The sequence below is a fragment of the Vanellus vanellus genome, assembly GCF_965231255.1.
Source record: "Vanellus vanellus genome assembly, chromosome: 18".
In the NCBI taxonomy this organism is placed as follows: domain Eukaryota; kingdom Metazoa; phylum Chordata; class Aves; order Charadriiformes; family Charadriidae; genus Vanellus; species Vanellus vanellus.
In genome coordinates this window covers 2252381-2256599 of record NC_138923.1, presented here as the reverse complement: position 1 = coordinate 2256599, position 4219 = coordinate 2252381, and positions in this window count along the sequence as shown.

Here is a 4219-nt window from a genome sequence, read left to right as displayed (position 1 = left end):
TTAGTCACTGCTCTGCCCCGAGTCCGGCCACACCGCACGAAGACTCGCGCTTCGCTCTTGGAAACGCTTCCGAGAAACCTCCAGCTTTCCCCCTTCAGCTTTTCCCCAAACATTTGCATTCGTGTGTCACCCTGCTCCTGCCAAAACAAGGTTTCCACAACAGACGAGGCTGCGTGGGCAGCCGGAGGCAGCGGGGCCGGGAGGGGAGCGGGACGGGATGGGGCAGCCTGCGGGCAGACGGCGTTTGCGGGTGGAAAGTGCCGGGTTGGCAGCAGACGCTGGCCCGACGCCAGCCGGAGAAACGCATCCCTGGTCCAAGCGCCCAACCCCAAGGACAGCATCAGGGGGGAGGGAGCTGCACCCCAAAACGCGGGCTCTTTGGGCGAGCAAAGCTGCTGGGAAAAGGGACCAGCTGGAAAATCCCAAAGGCTGATCCTGCCGGCTGAAAGCCAACCCCTCTGTCCAAAACCGAGCGTTTCCAACGGGAAAAGCGGAGCAAAACATCCCCTCGCAGCAGGGCACGCGGATCAAAGGGCGGAGGTGGCCGGGAACGGAAATCCTGGATGGTGGCAGAGGCCACCATGGCTCCGGGCACGGCCCCGGCACCCCGAGTCGCAGCTCCCCGCGGCACTGCCTGGAAACAAGCTGAGAAACGTGGTTGGTGTCACAGCTCGAGCTCCGGGCGTACAGGCATCCGCCCTCCCCAAAAACGCAGCGCGAGGGTGACAGCCAGGGCGATGCAAAACCCGCCTACGCCACCCTGAAAGCCTCCTTGCCCCCAAACCCCACCGGCCCCGCTCCCAGCCCAAATTTTTCGCTGAGCTCCAAAGACCGAGACCGACGGGAAGGGCAGCAAGCGGAGGGGAAGAACGCAGAGCATCTAAAACCGGCAGGAATGGGAGGGTCCCTGCAAAACCAGGGTGGGTTTTGGTGGAAAGGGGCCATCGGGGATGAGCAGAAGGTGGTGATGGGGACAGAGCTCTACGTGGCCAAGGGGTGACCCCCTGCGGGGTGGGGAGTGGGACGGGGGACCCGGACCGAGCACAGTTACCCACAGCGTTTCCTTCGGGGCCAGCCGCCGGTGCTCCCCTTCGGCCACCGAGCCCAGCCTACGGCCGCGGACGGGCCGGCCGCTCCTCGGCCCCCCTCTCTCTCATCCGAATAAAAACCCGACCGTGGAGAGGAAATGGCGAGGAGGAGTGGCCCGCGGCAGCACTTCCTTCTCCCCCACCGCAGGACAGCCGCCGACGGCCGGTTTGCTCTCCCCCTTCTTGCTCAGAGCCCTCCTCGGCGACTGCCGTCACGGCGGCATCGTGCGAAGAAACACGAATCCCGGGCGGCTGCGGCGGGATGGGGATGGGGCAGTGGGATGAGCTCATCGCCCGCGCGGCCTTAAAAGCCCCGAGTTTAGGCAAAACATCCCCACGCTCTGGGGTGTAATTAGCCTGTCGCCGGTAAAGGTCAAAGCGGTGATGCTGCAAAGAGAGTGTTATTGGGGCTGACCCAGTGCTGGGGTAGCTCAGGGACAAGGCTTCTCCCTAGTAGGGAAAACAGGGAGAGTGAAAATCGAGTGAATGTGGGGAAAAAAATAGCGAGTCGGGAAAAAAAATAGCGAGTCGGGAAAAAAAATAGCGAGTCCAGAGTAGTTGATTTGTCTGTCCCTGTGCTCCTGCTCTGCTGCGCCTGTCCGCCCCGACCCCACTGAGACTTTTGGCCCCTCGGCAGCCCCCGGCCCCGCAGCAGAGGGACGTGGGGACATGGGACATCCAGGCCATCCTGCACGGCCGCTGCGGAACCGACCTCTGGAGGAGTCGGTGTGGGCAGCCCGAGCCCGCGCTGCACAAAAACTCCCCGGGGAAAAACCACTTCTTCCATCGGCTGCATCAAGAGAGAAAAGGAGGAAGCAGCGGGGTTTTTCCGTGCCCGGCGGTGCCAGGGCTCATCGTGGCAGCTCCTCCTCACCTCCACCTGCAGCTCAACTTTCCTTTAGCCCTTCGGAACCCGCCCCGACACCCCCCGCCTCTCACCTGCGCTTGCACAACACGGCCCAGGCTTTTCCCTGGAAAATGAGCCCGTTTGGCAAAGCCGGAGCAGCTGCAAAGTGACCTCTTCTCAGCCAAACTCCTATTTTTGGGTCAAACCCCAGCTGGAACCTGCTCCCTACAAAAGCAGCTCCTCAGGACCGAAAATACGGGGGAGAAAAAACCACGGTTTGGGGTGTTTTGGAGCACCACAGTGCAGATCCCACCCTGGCTGCAATGTACATGAAGACCCCCGCATCTCTGTGGGGAGGGGATGGGCTGAGCAGGGTCCCCCCGGCCCGGACCCGCAAAGTGTCCCCGACCCCGTGCTGGGCAGCCGGACACACCTCCGCTGCGGCTGGGGGGGGATTTGCCTAACAAATCCTTGCAAATGTGGGGATTTCTGTGTCACGAAAGCGCAGGAGCTCAGCCGGAGGACGGTCACCAGCACGGAGCGGCGGGGGGCTGCTCTCGGGGTGGGGACACCCCGCAGCGCCGACCCCGAGCCGGAGGTCCCCTCTGGAGGAGCTCGGGCAGGAGTTTTGGGAGCAGCCGTGAAAAGAGAATTTTTTTTCTGGCTAAGTCAGATTTTTGCAAAGGAAGAGCTTCCCCCAGGCAGCATGGTTGAAAACCATTAATAATTTAAAAAAAAAAAAAAGCAACGCTCCCAAAAAAAATTAAAAGAAGCAATGAGAGGAGCAAGAAGCTCCCAGGCAGCACCCGACCCGAGGGCTGTCGGCAAAACTCAACAGCCCCGGAAAAAATGTACCGCTGTAACTGGGAAGGAGCACAAGCCGTCCCCAGTGCCCGGGGGGCCCAGGGGGCAGGAAGCCTCCGAAATGCAGCAGGAAACCAAGGGAGGGTGGAAGCAGAGCTCAAAGCGCGCCCACGAGGGATGCTCGCCCTGCTCATGCAATGGGGTGTCTAAACCCCTCCGAAGCCGCGGGGACAGAGACATACCAGGGGCCACGGCTGAAGCAGAGGGTGACAAACTCACGGTTATGGTGGGGACATGGGACTGACCCGCGTGGGACCCCCGCGGTGCTGGGGGAGCTCAATGGCACATGGGGACGGGGACCTGAGAGGGGCAGCATGGCCACCATCAGCCCCTGTCAGACCCGGGAGGGGGGGGCAAGCGCAGCCGTGGGGGGTGATACATGCAGGGTGACACGGGGCTGGCACTTGCTGGTGGGGACATGGTCCTGGCGTCACCACCAACCGGCTCCGAAGTAATCGTCTCAGTCGGGGGGTGGCTGCCAAATAAGCCGGGGGAGCACCTGGGGGGAGCAGGAGGACGGGGCAGGGGCACTGATGGCACCGAGAGGTGTCCCACGCGGGGACGTCCCTCCGGCACGGCCTATTGGGCAGGAGGGGACATGGGACACAGGACCGCGGAAAACAGCCCCGGCTCATGTCCCTGCCCGAAATACCGCCTCGTGCTGCCCCTGCCACGGCCCCGGGCTGGGGGCTGCATCCCCCCTCTGCGGGGCTTTGGGGACCTCCGGCACCCCAACGTGTGGGGAAGGGGCTGCCGTGCCGCTGGGTGCCATGGGGAAGGGGGGGCACACGCAGGCACTGGGGCGATGGGGTTGGGGGGGGGACACAATGCGATGGGGTGGGGGCTGTGTGCAGGCAGGGGGGGCAGTGCATTGGGGGGGCCCCCCATGTGCAATGGGGAGGGCTGTGTACATGGTGGGGGGCAGCTGTGCTACAGGGGGACACGTGTGGGCATCGGGGCGGTGCAATGGGGGAGGACACTGCGTTGGGGGCGACCACGTGTGAGCAGGGGGCAGTGGGGGGGCCACGCATGTGCAGATGGGGGGGGAGGGCATGCCTGGGCTTTGGGGCACTGCCCCAGGGGGGCTGCACACACGCAATGGGGTGGGGGGGGGGCTGTACGCAAGCCGGGGGGGGGCTAGTGCAGGGGTGTGCAGTGGGGCCAGCCCGCTCTCCCCCCAACCCCCGTCCCCCCCCACTCACCTTGGGGGCTGTGAGCCCTGTCCCCTGTGTCCCTGACGGTGTCGAGACTGGGTTCCCCCCCCCGGCCGAGCCCCCCACGGGGAGGAAACGACGGCCGGTCCGGACTTGGTGAGGAGCGGCCGCGGGTGCCACGGCCCTTCCTGCACAGCCACGAATGCAAATCCTGCGCAAACACGGCCTCTCCCGCCGCTCAGCCCCGCCGTGGGGCTCCCCGGGGG